The sequence below is a fragment of the Lactuca saligna genome, chromosome 1 (assembly GCF_052625555.1).
Source record: "Lactuca saligna cultivar CGN05327 chromosome 1, ASM5262555v1, whole genome shotgun sequence".
NCBI classification, from domain to species: domain Eukaryota; kingdom Viridiplantae; phylum Streptophyta; class Magnoliopsida; order Asterales; family Asteraceae; genus Lactuca; species Lactuca saligna.
Window position 1 is genome coordinate 55,711,428 of NC_136417.1, and position 20,325 is coordinate 55,731,752.

Sequence of the window (20,325 nt, forward strand, 5' to 3'; positions counted from 1 at the left end):
CTTCTTGTCCATCTCCACCATCTTCTTCTTCTCCGTCTCCTTCATCTCCTTCTCCATCTCCTTCTCATTCTTGTCCATCTCCACGTCCTTCCACTTTATCTCCTTGCCCATATCCTTCTTCTTCTTCTTCATTTCCTTGTCCATATCCACCTCCTTCCACTTCATCTCCTTGTCCATGTCCTTCTTCTTCTTCATTACCCTGTCCACCTCCTTCCAGTCCACCTTCAACATTGGCAGCCTAAAACAGAAAAAAAAAATATAGTAAAAAACACTTAATCATATACATAAACACTAAATGAAACCTTACCACATATCCAAAATCTTCTAAATGAGCTTTTGTAATTCCAAGGCATCTAATAATGTCTACATCAGTGTAACCTGATTTCCTCAACTCTTTAATTTGTTGTGTAATGTAGTCCATATCTGCCATATCCAGCCCATCTGCATCACTCATCACATCTACATCCACCATTTCTTCAGAATTGTATTCTTCATTGACCCTTTTTTGGGATGGTACTGTATTTAAGGTTTCACTTCTTTCAAACCAGCTATGAAAGCCACCCCCACCTCTGGGTACCCTACCACCTCCTCTATTTCCCCTTCTACCCCATCTACCACGTCTTGTCCATTGGGTTAGACTAGGGTCCAATCTTGGCCTGCCTATTTTCTTATTGGGTTTAGGATCTGGTTCAACATGTGGATTTTTACAGGTTTTCTTGTTGTGCCCCTTTTGTTGACAGTTTTGACATTGGATAGTTCCGCCATTTGAGGACACTTGAGAGAACTTGTCATCCCTCTCTGAGACATTCCTTTTCCTTTTCATAGTAGGCCTTCCTGGCATCCTCCTCACTAAGGGGGGGTAAGGACTTAATATAAGGAGCTTCTCTCCATAAATTGCCACCATTAACAGGTAGAATGTTAGAACTACAACTTGAATTGTACATTGCCTTACCAAAACACTTGTTGATAAATGTCTTTGGAACCTGATGAGTTAACATGATAGATGCTTGGGCATGGACACATGGTATCCCTGATACATCCTAAATTCTACATGCACAACTCTGTTTCTCTATGTTGACTCCATATGATTCAAGACCATTTCTATCTTCATATTCATTTTGTCCACTACGGTGTACCCTCCAAAACCTGTAAATAAAAGTTATTACTAAATTAGCATAAAAGTTATTACTAAATTAGTATAAAAGTTATTAATAACTTAGCATAAATGTATACAAAACAAGGAGAACTTACTTCAAGTCCTCACCAAATTCTTCCATTTTCAGCTAAATCCATGAGGTTGTAAAACCTATCCATCCTATATAGCCTTATCTCTTCAAGTATGGTCAGTAGTGGCTTCTTCCTAGAATCAAGTATAACTACATTGAAGCATTCTACCATACCATTTTCTACAGCCTCACAGGCTAATCTAGTGGAAAAGAAAGCCATGCACCATGTATTTGGCTCCTTTGCCATTAGATGTTCATAAGCACCTGGGTTAATCTGTCTAATCTCATCCATGTGATTCTTGAATTCACCCTCTATAGTTGATTTGGTAGCCTTCCAGAATAGGTTCCTTAATTGAATTCCACTATATACTTTTTTGAAGTTGGCATAGATATGTCGTGCACACTATTTATGCTCAACATATGGTAACACCTCCTTTGTTGCCTCAAGAAGACCCTTATGTAGGTCTGAAATTACACACATGCCCCTTCCTGCATCCATTCCAAGGTCAACCTCTAACAACTGAAGGAACCACTTCCAGTTAAACTTATTCTCAATGTCAACTACAGCCCAAGCTATGGGAAAAACATGATTGTTTGGGTCCCTACCTATGGTTGTTAATAATTGTCCCTTATACTGCCCTTTCAAAAAAGATCCATCAATCCCTACTACCCTTCTACAACCCATCTTCCACCCTTCTTTGATTGATTTGAAACATATGTACATCCTTTTGAAAATAGTTGTACCATCATTGTTGTCTTCAACAAAAATTTTAATGGTGTTGTCTGGATTGGATCTTAGCAATTCACCACCATAATCCCACACCCTTGCATAGTGATCACTTAATTTTCCCTCAATCATGGACATTGCCCTACATCTAGCCTTATAACTCCTTACCCATGAAATCTTAGTGTGAAATTTTTGTTGAACTTTTTCTTGGTTTTCCTTAGCTTTCAAATTAGGTGTCCTAATAAGTTCTTTAAGGAATTGTCTAGCTAACCATGTTGGTCCCATAAGTTTTCCATTCTTAAAATTCTTGACACATATATGATGTGGATACATTTTCTTTATTTGGAATGACTTTTCAGTGCTCATCCAAGAGGCTTTAACATAATAAGGACAACCGAATTTCTCATGATCACTAGCACACACACAATGTAGTCTAACACTATCACATTTATTAAACCTAATCTGATAACCTTTAGATATGGCATGATTTGTTAAACAGAGTTTAAGTTACTGTGGAGATTCATACCTTTCTTCTTCTTGAGGTTTCATTCTATTCCATTTCACATTTGGATCATGTGTGGAATATTTAAATTGAGCTTCACTATCATTTTCCTCTTCATCCACAACTTCATCTACATTTTCTTCCTCCTCCTGTTCGTCATCCAAAGGTTCTTCTTCCACGGGTGCTTCATCATCTTCAACATTCTCGAATAATGGGATTATGAAGTCTTCATCTTCATCGTCAAGAGACGGTGAGTTCAAGAACTCATCTCTACATCTCCTACTCTGTTTCTTTAGAAGGTCTTCATCTAGTTCCATGTCGATCGTGTCAAAGTCCAACACACCTTCCATCTTCAAGGCCCCAACTCGTATCTCCCTTGGACTCGAATTCATATCTCCCTCACAGTAAAAACCCTAGAATTGTCACAGTAAAAAGAGAGGTTTTTCCAGCTTGATTAACCCTTCTTCATTTAATGATGTCCTCGTCATCTTCCAAGTAAGCGTTAGTAGCCACATCAACTCAATTACCGGCTATTAAATGAGTTACCGGCAAAAAAGGTCAATCGGGTCAATAAATGCCGGTAATTCGGGCTTTTGTGTCAAAAAAAAATTAGTTTGGGATTTTTGTGTCAATTGGATGAAAATATCGGGACTTTACTGTATATATCCCTTTTTTATATCCATATATCCATTAGTGTGAGTTGAATTCCATTTGGTCAACATCTGTAATCTATTCTAATAAATGAAGGTTTTTTCGCACATGTCACATTCTCATTCAATTTGTCAATTGTCGTTTTGTGGTTATTTTGAATTAATTTTTTTTACGTGTTATTTTATGAGGTTTTTTTATTGAATTCCATATAATATTTTAATGTAATAAGTGTAATAAATGTAATAATATATAGATATCAATTTCATTAATGAATTTAGCTTTTATTTTTAAATTTTCCAAATTAAAGCTGATTAGTTTTTTTTTGTTTATTTATTTAAATTATTTGTTTAAATTTAAAGGATAAAAAACATTTAAATTATAATAATTCATTATTTTTCTTGTTTTTTTATAAATTCAAAGTTCTCAAATATTTTGACCTTTATATTTAACTTTTTATTAAATTAACCCATATAATTTAATTTTTTTTAATTAACTCATATAATACATAAGTCTATTATCGATGATTAATTAGACGATATAATATTTGATATGTGTAGTTTCTTTATTGATAGTTATTCGAGCAAAACAGCTCCAAGATAATATTGATATGTGTAGTTTCTTTATTGCCAACAATAAATATATATCAAACATCAAGCTTTGCTTCTGATCGGATTTATAAAGTTACAAATTCTATTGCGTAAGGAACGAGAATTTTCACATGAAGGATTAATCAAAAAGAAGACATGGCGCTCCCCTTTGCTCTCCATCAACTCTACTTTGCCTTTCCACCCACTCGTCTCCATCACCTTCTTATAACTCAGACCCCTTTCCCTTAGCGGATCCTTCTCAGCAACACACACAAGTATCTTAGAGCTTCCAAAAGCAGAACTATTCGGGTCCATACCCGGATTAAACAGCGGGTCATCTAATCCATTCCCCGATGGGTTTGCGACCAGCCATCCCATATCTATCAACTCTTTCTGCCGTTTATATATCTTGGACTCAGCTCCAATTGGATCCATTCCTCCAAAATACGGGTGGAGCAAAACAACACCCTCTATGTTAATAACTTTCTCATGGTTCAACCCGACCCGGATGGCCATATTGTGGGCGATGTTAGCCCCAGCACTATCTCCACCTAAGAACACATTCTGAAGATCTGCATGGTCGTTTAACCATGATTCTGGACCATTTCCTCCGACATGACTAGCCACCCATGTAATTGCCTCCCACGAGTCCTCGTATGCAATTGGTAATGGATATTCCGGTGCCAACCTGTAGTTTACAGATACAACAATGACGTTGGATTCAGTGGTTATCAAGTTAAGTGTCTGGTGGTAAGTGGGTGAAGCAGCGGAATCAGTCACAAAAGCTCCACCGTGATAGTAAATCAGAGTTGGAAGTTTCCGAGTAGGGATTAGGGTTTTGGGAATGTAAAGCCTTACAAAGACGTTGGATTCGTGTGAGATAACGACGTCTTTTGATTGGACACCTGTTAAGGTATCAGTTCCAGCTGCGATGTTATCGTTTGGGATAGATCTTACAATTCGTCCATCACTATGTACGAGCAAACCATTGAAATTTAGAGGAAATACAAGGGAGTTTGACATGAACGTTGAGGGTAAAGCAGAAGCTTTTAATTTACTTTAATTTCTGATGAATGATGATGGTGGGTGGTGATATATGATTATGTATAGAAGCAATATTATCAATGGTGAGGCTCAATCAGGACTCCTGTGTGCTGATGTTGAACTCGTGAGAGGAGAAGAATTAATGTGTGGCGATGTTGAAATTTGCAAGGATCATTTAATGAATGTAGGCGGTCTCTTCATGGAAGCTGTGTAGCTTATGCAAACTCAGGATTTCTTTTGTCTTAGCCTTCTATCAAAATCATATTTAAACTCTAGCATAATAATATACATTTTTTTTTAAGTTGCTTCTTATTCGTATGAATCATAGTTAAGAAATTTTAAGATAAATTATTTCTAATTAATTGTTGCATATTTCCAATAAGATTTTATTCTATATCGAGTTTTGTAGGTTAAATTTTTTAATGTTCATGCTTTTATAGTGAATAATTTTTTTACTAGGATATATATATATATATATATATATATATATATATATATATATATATATATATATATATATATATATATATATATATATATATATATATATATATAAAAGAAAAGGAAATTGACTAATTTAACCCTTATAAATGGTCATTTTAATAAAAATAAACAACATTTTTTGGTAAAATGACCACATGCTCCGGAACATAGCATTCCAGAGTTGTAGTCCTCGTTCTTAAGTTCATATTCCGGATTATAACCTCAGTTTTTTTTTTTTTGTCTCGTGTGTGTGTGTGTATGTGTGTGTGTGTGTCCATATGTGCTTAGAATCAACCAAGTAATTAATTCGTAATTATCTCTTATAAAACTGCTTTAAAATGAGTTTTTTAGAGAGTCACCACGAAGAAAGCTTTAACAACATGTTTGTTTACCTTCACAACCTTAGGCAAACTAACTTTCATACTTACACTCACATCAGAACTGATTTGATGGATCGCTTTGAAGCTTATTTTGTAGCTATTGGATGATCGTTATATTTGTTTTTTGTACTTTTCTATTGTGTCTTTAAATTTGATGATTTTTCTACATCTAAATTAATTCGTTTTTGTTTCCAAAAAATAAAGGTACATGCATTCATAGGTTGCTTCTTGCCTGTGATCTTCATAGGTAGTGTCTCTCTTAGAGGGACTACCTAAAAACAATGTTTGTGGTGGTTGCTATCGATGAAAACAACCAAACCCTCCCTACAGCATTTGGTCTGGCCGTGGAAAATAATCTATATTGTTATACCTGGTTCCTTATGAGGTTAAGAGAAGCTCTGAGACAGGATAGGGATGTATCGTTCATAACAAATATGGACGATATTGTTAGTTCTTGCATAGAGCATGTATTCCCTTATTTTTATCATGGGTATACTTCTAAAATTGTGTTCAAGTATATGCGCACAAGAAGTGTCTCTGGCAGAGCATTACAACATGTGTTCTGGATGACATCCAACTTATATATTGTGCCTAGTTTTGAAGAAAACTTTTATCGGCTGACCCCTGATGTTGGTGAAGTGTTTGCCAACATCGATCATGCAAAATGGGCAAGAGTCTATTTAAATTTCTCTAACATCTGTTGAAATGTAGTCAACAATGATTTTCATTGGCTCTTTCAAAAAAACAATGATATTCCCAAAAAAAATGTATTATCGGTAAATCAAAGCAATGTACCGATAATAATGTTTACCAAGGCAATTTGTGACTACATTCAACGGGCTTTCGTTGAATGTAGTTTAATGGCAAGTAAAATTAGGGGTGAGAATTTTTTGGTTCGAAACTGAAAAACCCAAAAAAAAAAAAATCGAGCCAAAATCGATTTCAGACAAAACCATATTCAAATTCGGTTTTTGGTTTGATTTAAGAACAAACCGAATTGTAAATTTGGTTTTTGGTTCGAGTTGGAGTCTCATGAAGTTTAAACCAAACCGAACCGAAAAGCCGTATTTCATAAATCAATTATTTAAAAAGTATATTTTATATTTTATTTTAAATAAAAGTATTAATTATAAAGTAAAAATCATTTTAACCCATTTACTCTTTGGATCCTTTTATATGAAAATTTAGATCTTTCTCTTAGCAACTTTATGTTTCTATGTTAAAAACATTTTGATTTATGTATGAAAACTTTTTAAGTTAATATTTGGTTTCCTCGGTTTTCAAACCGAATTAGAATTCGGTTTTTGGTTTGGTTTAGAGAATTTGAATTCGATTTGGTTCGATTTTCGAATTGGATAAAAAAAATTCAAACTGAGGAACCGATTCGAGGAAACCGAAAAACCAAAAAACTAAACCGATTCCCGCCCCTAGGTAAAATACAGAGTGAAATATTAAATTTATTTAATTACTTGTACAAGAACCTTATTTGATCATATTTACTTTTCAACGAGTTTGACTACCATACTCACCTTGTATGCTGAAATGATGATTCATAAAATGATGCAAAAGTATGTTCGGTGGCAAGCAACAAAGATCCCGCCAGAGATCCCTTCTCTACTCCCGTCGGACATTTATATAGATTGATTTTAAAAGAACTTGTGTTGTTGATCCTAACCGGCATACATGTTCATGTGGAAAATAGAGCAGTCTGGGTATAGCATGCAGTTATGCTATTGCGGCATCACGTCATTCGAACATCCATGAATTACCTTATATGGTTCAGATATATTACCGGCCTGATGTGTTTCAGACTGCCTACCAGACACAAATTGTACACGCTCTTCCCTCTCCATCAGAATGGGAAATACCAGACTCTTTGATTGCAATTTTATTGCCAATGTAATTGCGGTTAATTATGTTTGTAATTGATTTGCAGTGTGTAATGAAAAATATTATTATTTCTGTAATATTTATTATATATTACAAAGATTAAAAAAAATATAATTTACAAGTACCATAGTAATACTAACAAACAAGCAAACATTACATATTAAAAAGATTCATAAGCGTTACATAAGGGAAACTTAGTTGATGAACATAAAGCTTACAACTTGTACACAACAATTCCAAAAAAGAAAATCCAACTACAAATTAACGTTGTCTTCATGTGCATATTTTGGGTTTCAAGTTTCTTCTTCGATCGAAATAAGTTATTGATTATCAGCGAATTTTGTCTTTTGCTTTGTCAACCCAAAAGATAAACCCAGACTGTGGTCCCTGAAAATTTAAGATTATACACATGATGTATATTGTATAAATTAATATTAATTCAAAGAAAATTAATAAAAGGATAACCCACATACCTCTTTAGGACAATCGTAAAAAAGTTATCCATGGTTATTTCTAGTCGTTGATGTCCTTATAATACATTCAGAGCCATAATAGCAGTATGTTATTTCTTTGGATTATGATAAATGAATGTTTAGTAGTAAATTTAATAAGGTAAAGAGTTTGGATGCTTGAATTCCTTTATATGATGGCATTTACTATGGTTATGATTCTTGACAATATTCCAGAAACACATTCCGGAGCCACATTCTGAAATTGATATTTTGGACCCTAAATTCGGAACAGTAATTATTATAGTTTTCTGACATATGTGTAGTCATTCTGAACAGTAAATGTCATAGATTCCTGACATATGTGTAGTCATTCCGAATAGTAAATGTCATAGATTCTTAATAGTATTTCAGAACCTCATTCCGAAGCCACGTTCCAAACCGGCTATTTCGGACCATTGTTTCGTTCCGGACATTACTTTTGTACGTAAATGTCATAGATTCATGATGTTATGTGTAGTCATTCCAAAAAGTAAATGTCATAGATTTCTAAAAATATTTTAGACCCTCATTCCGGAACCCCATTCTGGAGCCACTATCTGGAATGGCTATTTCGGACACTTGTTCCGAACATTGCTTTTGGACCTTAAAATGCACCTAGCATGCATCCTCAACATTGAAATAAAATTGGAATGAGTTCATATCACAATGGTGTTTGGCATTGTGAAGAAGAAGATTGTTATGTTTGTTCAGATAATAACCTAGTTCCAAAAGGCCCAAATTTCCCTCTCCCGGATAAAATGCTTGATGACGTTTTCCAAGATATGAAGACGGTTGAAGAAGAAAACGAAAGGGACTCTGAAAGAAGTCGCACACTAAATCAATGTGCGCACGATCTAGTAGAACAAGTAAATGAAAAAGAAAAATGGGTTGTTGAAGTTATGAAAGAAGTGAAACAAGCTAAGAAGTGGATTGAAAATGCAAATGCAAAGATTAATAAGTTGTGTGCAGAACGAAAACGTCTAACAGATGTTGTTAGAATTATAGGAGATTTTATTGATCGGGAACAAAATATGTATCCCTTACAATTTCCTAATTTGTGGAAACTAATCTAAGTATGTGTTAGGATTTATAACGTTCTTTGCAATAATGTTAATGAAAAAAATGATAATTGTCATTTTAGATAATCATACTGTTTCTTTTACAAAATTCAATTTAAAAAGACATTAAAATATACATATATAAAAATAGATTACATTTATGGCCGATAACTGGGAACTTGCATCCGATGCAAACTAGCCATGTATGCATGATTTTCAAACAATTCCATGTAGGTCTCAGTTAGTTTGAAACTATTATCAATCAATTCGACTTGATCTTCTATTGTTGGATTTATCCTACATGTTTCTTCCATGATGTTCATTGTGTTCACAAATTATCATATATCTTCAGATATGGTAATGAGGAGTATTTTCATGTTATACAATGTTACTTTTCTCCGGTCCTCGTCCAGTGAAGGTGGTAATGGAATTTCCAGTATTACCATTTGTTGTTAAGCACATTAATAATCATGACAAAGCATTTCTAATGTAGTCGTATCAACAAGACGGCGTTGCTCGTCTTCAAGACGTGGTATAGCATACTCTATAGGCAACTCATCGTCATCGTTCAAGTCAATGTATGTTGGAGACTAAAAATAGAATATACCTAAATTATATTAATATACTATTTAAAACCAATATGCATAAAAGTATTTAATAATAAAAAAACACTTCCTGACATATATCCTTAACCCAAAATAATAATAATAATAATAATAATAATAATAATAATAATAATAATAATTGCAACTATTCTATCATAACATGTTTGTCTATACTTACCTTGGTGTCATCTTTTCGGAGTCATATATGCTTTCAATTTAAGTTTTAACACCATTTCTGATTTCTTTCTTAATTTTATGGATGCCTTTGATGGTTTATTTTTTTATCTTATTTTGAAACTCATCATCTTTGTTTTTTATCTGCAAAAACAAAATTTCAAGAACATTTTAATACATTACCGTAAAAATAAATTATAATTATAAAATTATTGTTTTTCGATTTTACCTGTATCAAGCGCAATTCAAAAGCCCCTGTAAATGGAATACAACTTCGTTGTCCGTAAAACCTAATTTTTTTAACAACATTCACGCTAACTCGTCTTTGCACTAACATGGCTTATTAATCAATACTTAGAAAAAAAAATATAAGCATAGTTATTTCGGATCATCATTTTGGAATAGATCATCGGGTTCCGGACCACGTTCATTATGTTCCGGACCTACATTACCATTTTGGGACCCTTACAATACCTAATTTTGGACTAAAAAAACCAATCTGAAACACATTACAAAGTACTTACATGAGATTCAAATACATACAATGATTAAAAAAAAAAAAAAAAAAAAAGATTTTATCTGGATATTAAGGAGTAGTTTTGGAGTTATTTCGAGTCATTCTGGACAATTTTGGAATACGTAAATCGTTTTAGAAAATCAAATGCAAAGTAACTTAAAGTGTATAACTTACTTGGTTTGACGAATCCATGCTGAAAATTTGGTCTGAAATACAGGTAGATCATGCTTCAGATCTATTAATTTTGGAATGTGTATTCCGGATTTTTTGCGTGTGGGATCCATATATATACCATTGGGCAATAGTATTAAGCTTAGGCTGGTTTTCGAGTCTGTAATTATCCATTCCAAACCAAATGGTCACTTGGTTATATTTTTTAAAAATACCCAAAAAAAAAAAAAAATAGTTAGATTACTTAATTTCCCTATAAGAAAAGTCTTTGAGATTTTGATATTTTTGCAGTTTACCTATTGACGCTTAACTTTTTTTTTTGCATTTTATCTACTTTGAGTGTATATTTATTTATGGAAGTTAATGTTGATAACAAACAAAAAATATTATTTTAACATGTATATTTTTTTTCTTCTTATTCATTTAAAATTGTGAGTGGTGTGTTCTAATTTAAATAGGTAGGAATGTATATAGGAAGTACAAAATTAAAAGGATATTTGATTTCTCGTAATATAAAGAGTCATGTATAGTTGATAATCATACCAAATTATTCCAAAACCGATGTCGAGAAGATAAATATATTTAACTTTAAAACAAATTATTGAAATCGTCTTTATGGTTTGCTTAAATTATGGGTTTTGTCCCTGTCTTATTTTTGCACTCAAACCGTTCCTAACTTTTTTTTTGTGCATTTTCGCCCCTAGCGAAATTAAAATAACATTTTTTTTCTGGTGGTTGTCGAGACTAACAAAATAAATAACCCTAGAAATTGCACACACAAAAATTGTATAATGGCAAGGGCTCGAATCCAAGGGGATTGGTTAAATTTGTTACTCAATGTAAATATCTTTGTAAAATACTTGCAAAATATCAATAAAATTAAAAATGGGGGTTTTAGTGTTTTGGTGTTTAAAAAACTAAAGTTACACTTAAATTTAGAAACTGCAAGCAAAATGAGAGAAAGATGGTTGACATTGGAATTTCATCACTTGAACGTTTCTTAAATTAATCATTAGAACTCAATGTGTAATACTTGTAAAGAAGCTCTAATTTGGATATAGCAATCCAAGAAGCTTGGGGTTACCTAGACTTTTCTTAGTTAATACAATGGATAGAGAAGCTCATAATATATTTTCTTAGTTAATGTCATAATTTCCATGAAACATGTAATTAATGAAAGTTATAGCATTAAGGTTTAAAAGCCACCAAATCCAAGATAAGTCAAAATGTTTTCACTACCATGTTGGAGAAAGTGTTTTAATGATTGTGTGAAGTGAATACAAACAGAAAAATCAGTTGTTGCTTACTAATTGGAAGATTACTTAATTAAGAGATTAGTCAACTAATCACTAAACATATATAAACTCATGAATAAAGACATATGCATAGACAAGATGTTAAAATAGAAAATACTTTCATAAAGATTCAAGAACAAGTACTTGATGTTCTTCAAAATCAACCAAACATTCAAGAATTACTTCCAAAATCACACAATATTAACTTAGCTTAGCATTGCTAAGTTTAAGAAAAATGAAAAGTGTTTAGAAATACTAAACATAAATGCAAGATGAAAAGATTTGAAAAATGATGTTCTTCAAGTGTTCTTCCCCTTCCAAATCTAATATGCAGAGAAAATTGTAAAAACTCGGATCTCTAAAAGTTGTGTAAAGTGAGCTACTAAACTTCCTCTTATAGCACTTAAAAGTGAAATTTCGGAATTGCCCCTGTGAGACACTAGGTATTGGGTCATTTTGCTTCTTGGGCCTGAATTAACTTAGCCTACTGGTCTAATTCGCTTCCCAACTGATTGTAGCCCACGATTCTTCAAGATTTCTTCAAGTTTGGCGCAAATCACCTCCTCTTAATCATCCAAAGCTCGAATACTCACTCGATCAATCAATTTCGCAAGCTCAAATATTTCTCCCATCTTCGGCTCAATTTTCTTCAACCATCCACTCGTTAACTAGCTCACTTTGGCATCATCCCCACAGGTCACAAAGCCCATAATTCCTCATCCTCCAAGTCTATTTGCTCCCCACAATTCCTGAACATCTCTGCACCACACTAGTCTTCTAAAAATCTAAAATTAAGACCAAAGACTAAAAAGTACCCAATATAGATAGAAAATAACAAAAATGAAAATATGTATGATGATTACCGAAAATTGGAATGAAATATGCTAAAATAAACTATAAAAAGAAGTAAATAAAATAAACTTATTATTTCCCGTTCTAATTTATTTTTATTATTAATTTATATTTTGTTAACAAAACAAATTAAAATTGACCCACTTCATAACCTCTCCCCTTCTCTTATTATAAACACTCTCAACCACCACCTTAGCCCCATTCGTTGGACTGTCGTCAGAAAATCACCTTCTTATGGCAAGACCAAAAGTTCAATGAGACTGGAACGTCGGCGAACACCACACGTCACCACCATCATCTACGACGAGACCAAAACCCTTAAGCCACCACCACCAGATCCAGATTTGGTGTCATCGTCTCCCTAAAGACAATACCACCACAATACCCTGAATCCACCACCACCGAATCTAGATATGCCACCACCACCACAACTCGAAAGCCACCACCGCTGCCATCAGCCATCGCTAAATAGATCTGATTCAGGAAGGTAGTGGACACGTATATATGGCCAAGAAGGGAGGAAGGTGAGGTAGATAGTGATGAAAGCGGTTTCTGACGAGATAGTTGATTGGTGTAACATCCCGGAATAGCAAGAGTAGAGTTGAAGGACTAAAAGTGTAAGTTTTGGAGGGCACCTCGGCGAGTCCATGGATGGACTCGACGAGTAGGGTCGCGACTTTGGTTGCGTGTCAAGTGGCCTACTCGGCGAGTCCAAAGATGGACTCGGCGAGTAGGTGCTGAGTGGAGAAAACCTTAATTCTCGGGGTTGAGCTCTATATAAAGAACATTATGTTTCCTCCCCAGCCTCTTTGATTCCCCTTGAGCCCCAGAAACCCTAATTTCGTGGAGGAACACCATTGTTAGGCAAATTGGAGCTTGGAGAAGTGCTAGTTGAAGAAATTTTGAAGGAGAAAAGTCTTGGATCAAAGGGTTTTGCTTGGATTCGAGTGTCATTGCTGTTGGGGCATTCTTTGAAGGTAATATCTCATTCTTGAGCTGCTATTGTCTAGATTCTTCATTTTTTGGGGTGTTGAGATCACATCCTTTGGTGTTTTGGAGTCTAGAGGTTAGATCTGAGGTTGCTACCTCAGATCTGGAATAGAGGGTGGTTGGAATGCTTGAAAGTCCCTGTGATTGAGTATGTAGAGAAGCTATCTTGTCCCAAACTTTAGCCCTAATGTGTATAATGCCTAGATCTTCATGGATTCACGTAAAGTTTGCCACTTTACGTGATGGATGGGTTGTAGGAGGCTAGATCTATGTTTTGGATCAATTGCATGGCCTGGAATGCTTCTGTATGGATTCAGACAGGTGGTACTCGGCGAGTCACAAGGGTGGACTCGATGAGTTGCTTGAAGATGAGCTAGAACTCGACGAGTTGGATGAACAACTCGGCGAGTAGGATGAAGATAGCCTTAGACTCGGCGAGTCTATTCTTAGACTCGGCAAGTCTTGTCGAAGAGTCCTAATATTTTCTGGATGAGTCGAGAATCGGTGAGTCAAGGGATGACTCGGTGAGTTGGGTGCGAGTGGACTCAGAGTGGTTGGACTCGGCGAGTCTCGGGGTGACTTGGCGAGTCAGGTAGCGGATTGAGGGAAGTTCTGAGCTTGGGGACTCGGCGAGTCATCGGGTTGACTCGACGAGTAGAGTCAGTCAGGGGTTGACTTTGACCTTGTCCAAGGGTTGACCAGTTGTCTTCCAGGGGTATTTTGGTAAATAAGGGTATATATTGAGTTAAGTGTTTTGGTGTTCAGTGGAGGAGTTCGTGTCGGAGTTCGAAGCAGCGGGATCTTATCCTTTCATCCGGCAGTTTCGAGGTGAGTTATCCTCACTATATCAACAGGGTCTAAGGCACCAAGGTCGGCCCTTTTATCGGATTGAGATCCGGGTATCTATTGTTATGTTATTGTTTTGATATGTTTGCATCCTGGTAGTTAGGATGGTATTCGTTAGAGACCTGGTTAAGGTCAATATCCTGGTAGATAGGATGATGCTATGCTAGTGACCGGTTAGGTCGGTATCCTGTTAGAGTATGCTGTGTTATGTGATTTGCTTGATCGGTTTGCCTGAATATGAATTGTTATGTGATTGTATGTTTATGTGCACATGGTTGTTTGGACTGGAGTTGGGTTGAGGCGGATCCTGCTTTGTGCTGTAGGCCAAGATACCCAGGGCGGACCGGTTATTCCGAAGGCCCAGCGAGCGGACCGGATAGGCTGTAGGCCCCACGAGGGCGGACCAGACGTGCTGAGGCTCGGAGAGTGGACCAGGCCGACTGAAGGCCCGATGCAGGCGGACCAGTCATACTGTAGACTCAGAGAGTGGACCAGGTGAGTTGAAGGCCCAGTGCGGGCGGACCAACCACACTGCAGACTCGAGGGACATGATTGGACACGGAGGGTGGACTAGGTGGACTGAAGGCCCTGCAAGGCGGACCAGTCCCACAGTAGACCCGATATGCATGGTTGTTATGTGATTCGTTATGAGATGGAGTGATATGTATATGGTATCCGTGGTTGGTATCTTGGGGGTATCTCACTAAGATTTCGGGCTTACAGTTGTGGTTTAATGTTTTTCAGGTTCTTCAGGAGACTGTGGCAAGGAGAAGGCGTGATCGTACCGCTCCTCATGATTTTGTAGCAATGTGATTGTAGGAATACTCTAAATGATTTGTATTGAAAACCTTTTTGTAAATAATTTAATGAAATCGGATTGTTTTTGAAAAATTTAAATTGGTTGGATTTTTCGGTTGTTAAAAGTTGGTATCAGAGCCTTGGTTTGAGCGAATTGGAGGAACACTTGTGTGACTCCAGTCTCAAATCGAGGAGGGTTTTCAAAAGAGAATTTAAAATGGTTTTCAAAATAAGTAAAGGAGGACGCGGAGGTACGATCAGCCGGAGCCAGAAAGTAACCCCCAAGTATCATACATGATATTTCTTTTATTGAGCTTTGATAGAACAGCATGCTAGAGTTAGGCTAGGGATCTTCAGCATTTCTTGATGCGTTGCCTGATTTATGATGCCTGCTAGCCTAGAGTTTTCTTGTGAGAGATTTCTAGTGTTCCTCTAGTTGTGAGGATAGAGCGTTGTTATGTATGTTTCTCTAGGGTGTTGTGGTAGTACTTCATACAAATATGGGTAGGTGTGGAAGGTAGTATGGGCCCGTACTACTGAAAGCACAGGACCCATACGCGTATCAGGGAAACCATGACCTCTAGGGTTGGATTGAGAGTTGGTTCCCGGGATAGTGGGAAGTGTCTGATATTTTTGGTGGTTTATTTTCAGTATGGAGATTTCAGGGCATGCTAGGAGTGGATCCGGGTCAGGAGAGGGAGCAGGAGAGGGAGTTCCGGGTGGGTCCGTACAGCCTGCGGTTGTCAGTCAGATGAGTACGCGCGAGTTGGATGCGAGGATTCGTGAGATCCTGCATGATGAGGTTGCTGCATTGTTTCGGGCTGAGCTGCCGGAGTTGTTTGGGTCGATCAAGACCGCCATGGTGGAGTATTTTGATGAGCGCTATGCGGCTCTCACGGAGACGGCTGCTGCAGCGGCTACAGCGGCTGTAGCAGCGGCAGGGGGAGGAGCTAGTAGAGGTTTTCAGTATCGGGACTTCGATAATACGAAGCCTCCCACCTTTTATGGAGTTCAGGATCCGATCGTTGCTATGAGATGGTTATCAGATGTGGAGGGATGTTTCTTCACGTGTTCATGCCCTGCTGATCAGAGGGTGACGTGCGCTCTGAACCTGTTAAGGCTCGGGGCAAAGGATTGTTGGAGATTGACCACGGGGTCCTACTCGGATGTGCAGAGGGCTGCGATTTCATGGGATCAGTTCAGAGAGATGTTCAGTACTCGTTATGTTCCGCAAGTCGAGAGGGAGAGGTTGGCTCAGGAGTTCCTCGAGCTGAAGCAAGATTCGGAGTTGGTGACGGAAATCACCAGGATGTTTATTGAGAGGGCGATGTTTTGCCCTAAGTTCGCTTCGGAGCAGGCTCAGATGTCCCGATATCTGAGTATGCTAAAGAAAGACATCAGACAGTTTGTGTCCGCGCAGAGGTGCGGGACATTGTTGGAGTTGCAGGAGGCCGCCAGGCGGCGTGAGTTAGAGATTGATTTGCAGTTGCGTGAGCTGAGGCAAGCTCCGGTTCAGTCGGAGCCGGCGACGAAACGGTCTAAGACCGTTGATTCCATCATGGGAGATCAGGGCAGCCACGTTTGTGGAAAGTGTGGGAGGGGTCACGCCGGAGTTTGTCGGTCCGGTGGAATATTCCGCAAGTGCGGAAAGGAGGGACACTATGCGAGGAATTGTCGGCAGTCAGTGCTGGTTCGGGATTTGAGGATATGTTATCATTGTCATCAGGTTGGACACTTGAGGGTCAACTATCCACAGCTTGCTGCAGGACCGGTGCAGGCTCCAGCACCGGCCACGTTGAGAATCACAGGTGGAGGTCGAGGTGGAGCGGAGCCCCCAAGGGCTTAGGGTCGTGCTTTTCAGCTTGCTGCTGCCGGTATGTTTCTTTGCTGTTGTCTTGATTATTTATGATTATTGTGGAGTATCGTTTATCTGCTAGTCTCATTGGATGGTTATGGAATTGCGTTTCGGGTTTTTGTGTGGTATCCGTTGTTCCTTAAGGGTTTGGCGAGTTGTGTTCGGGATTTCGTGTTGGTATCCTTTGTTCCCTGAAGGATCGATATGGTTATGGGTTAGTGCTTCGAGCTATCGTGGATTATCTTTGTGAGGATTAGTGGCGGATACGGCGTTGGTTTGAATGTCGGGTAGCCTCTGCAGTCTGAGGAATGGATATTTGAAGATTGGGTTCCTTTTGAGCGGGTTGTTCAGTGTGGAAATATGATTTTTATGAAAGTTGTTAGCGCTGGTGAGAAACAATTTGCGTGTAAGTGTTGGTTTTCTGCAAGGTTGTTTTGGGAGATCGGTGATGGCGACCGGTGGTTAATTATTAGTGTCTTAAGTGGGGGAGAATTGGAAATTCTCCGTATGGTCGTTAGGCTTGAGAGGTTGTTTAGCTGCTTGGGGAATTCAGCGGTATTTCTATCAGCCGAGAGCAGGCTCGTATGGGTGAGTAACAGGCGTGCGGGGCGGAATACAGACCTAGGGCATTTGATTGTTGAAGGCCTAGGAGCAGGCCGGGATCGAGTATGTATGATGGAGATAAAGTTCGGAACCCCTAGAGGGCTAGAACGGTATGCACGGGAGGATTTCCCGAAGAGATAGCTCGGAATGGTGAATGTTAATTGAGCGGTCCGGATAGACTGAAGGCCGGTAGGCGTACCAGTCAGGTCGAAGGCTCGGAGGACGGTCCAGCCAGACTAAAGGCACTGAGAGCGGTCCAGATTGGCTGAAGGTTCTGAGAGTGGTCCAGATTGGCTGAAGGCCTGGTGAGGCGGTCCAGTCATGCTGAAGACTCTGCGAGTATTGTTGGATCGGTTCAAGGTTATGTATTGCGTATGTTGCAGTGTGATTGCATTGGAAGGTCTGGCCCCGGGTAGTGATTTTATCAGTAAAGATAGTGCATGGACTTGAGAGTCCCTGCGATGAGAGTCAGAGTAGTTGTGTTGAATGGATATCAGGTGCGCTTTAAAGAGGTGGTGTAGCGTGGGGTGAGCACCATAGTACTTGTCGTGGTGACAAGTCGGTCGAGTGGTTTCCTTGGTAAGGAAAGAGGGACGAATGAAATTCCGAAAGGGAGTGCAAATTCACGGAAATGAAAGCGGCAGTGTAGAGTTATGATCGGAGTGGTCCGACGGTGGTCATTAAGCAGCGTGTGCGGCGGCGGTTTGGGATGACATCATGAGGGGATGCCTTCCGGGGTTGCAAAAGGGATTTCCTAGGCTGTAAAGTCAAGAGGCTCGTAAGGGATGCAGATATTGAGTTTTGGGTTCCCAGTTTGATTTCGGGAAAGGATTTGTGTAACAGTGGTTCATCCTGAGGGATGTTTTGAGGATCGTCAGAGCGATGGATTCTCTGACCCGAGGGTGCTAGAGCTAGTTCAGCATGTGCATGCGATTGCAAGAAGAGAACTCATGGGAGTTGCTCTGAAGAGTGTGTCTTTCTGTCAGCCTGGAATGGGTAGAGTTGGACTCGGATCGGGAATCGGGTGGTGAAAAGTTAATTATAGCCCATATGGGTCGGGTAATGGTTGTGATTGGGAGCAGTAATGGATTATGGGTAATTCTTGGTTGTTGAGTGCGGTTATCGGAGGGTACAGCCGATGCCCGGTTTAAGATGGTGGTCACGATACCGTATGGAAAGAGAAAGTGAGTTTGAGATTCGTTGGGTATGCCTTGAGGGACCTGGTCCGGTTAAGGTCAGGTGGCGCGTCGTCGGAAGTATTTTGAAGTTGAGTTGCCATAGGCTTCGAGGACGAAGCCTAATTTAAGTGGAGGAGAAATGTGACATCCCGGAATAGCAAGAGTAGAGTTGAAGGACTAAAAGTGTAAGTTTTGGAGGGAAACTCGGCGAGTCCATGGATGGACTCGGCGAGTAGGGTCGCGACTTTGGTCGCGTGTCAAGTGGCCTACTCGGCGAGTCCAAAGATGGACTCGGCGAGTAGGGGCTGAGTGGATAAAACCCTAATTCTTGGGGTTGAGCTCTATATAAAGAACATTATGTTTCCTCCCTAGCCTCTTTGATTCCCCTTGAGCCCCAGAAACCCTAATTTCGTGGAGGAACACCATTGTTGGGCAAATTGGAGCTTGGAGAAGTGCTAGTTGAAGAAATCTTGAAGGAGAAAAGTCTTGGATCAAAGGGTTTTGCTTGGATTCGAGTTTCATTGCTGTTGGGGCATTCTTTGAAGGTAATATCTCGTTCTTGAGCTGCTATTGTCTAGATTCTTCATTTTTGGGGGTGTTAAGATCACATCTTTTGGTGTTTTGGAGTCTAGAGGTTAGATCTGAGGTTGCTACCTCAGATCTGGAATAGAGGGGGGTTGGAATGCCTGAAAGTCCCTGTGATTGAGTATGTAGAGAAGCTATCTTGTCCCAAACTTTAGCCCTAATGTGTATAATGCCTAGATCTTCATGGATTCACGTAAAGTTTGCCACTTTACGTGATGGATGGGTTGTAGGAGGCTAGATCTATGTTTTGGATCAATTGCATGGCCTGGAATGCTTCTGCATGGATTCAGACCGGTGGTACTTGGCAAGTCACAAGGGTGGACTCGATGAGTTACTTGAAGATGAGCTAGAACTCGATGAGTTGGATGAACAACTCGGCGAGTAGGTTGAAGATAGCCTTAGACTCGGCGAGTCTGTTCGTGGACTCGGCGAGTCTTGTCGAAGAGTCCCAATATTTTCTGGATGAGTCGAGAATCGGTGAGTCAAGGGATGACTCGGTGAGTTGGGTGCGAATGGACTCAGAGTGGTTGGACTCGATGAGTCTCGGGGTGACTCGGCGAGTCAGGTAGCGGATTGAGGGAAGTTCTGAGCTTGGGGACTCGGCGAGTCATCGGGTTGACTCGACGAGTAGAGTCAGTCAGGGGTTGACTTTGACCTTGTCCAAGGGTTGACCAGTTGTCTTCCAGGGGTATTTTGGTAAATAAGGGTATATATTGAGTTAAGTGTTTTGGTGTTCAGTGGAGGAGTTCGTGTCGGAGTTTGGAGCAGCGGGATCTTATCCTTTCAGCCAGCAGTTTCGAGGTGAGTTATCCTCACT

The 20,325-nt window shown here is 38.8% G+C and overlaps 1 pseudogene; it reads right to left on the minus strand.

The window, feature by feature from the left end:
- Nucleotides 1-3,745: 3,745 nt before the first annotated feature.
- LOC144998368 (putative carboxylesterase 2 pseudogene) lies at nt 3,746-4,799 on the minus strand (annotated as a pseudogene).
- Between the last annotated feature and the right edge of the window lie 15,526 nt (nt 4,800-20,325).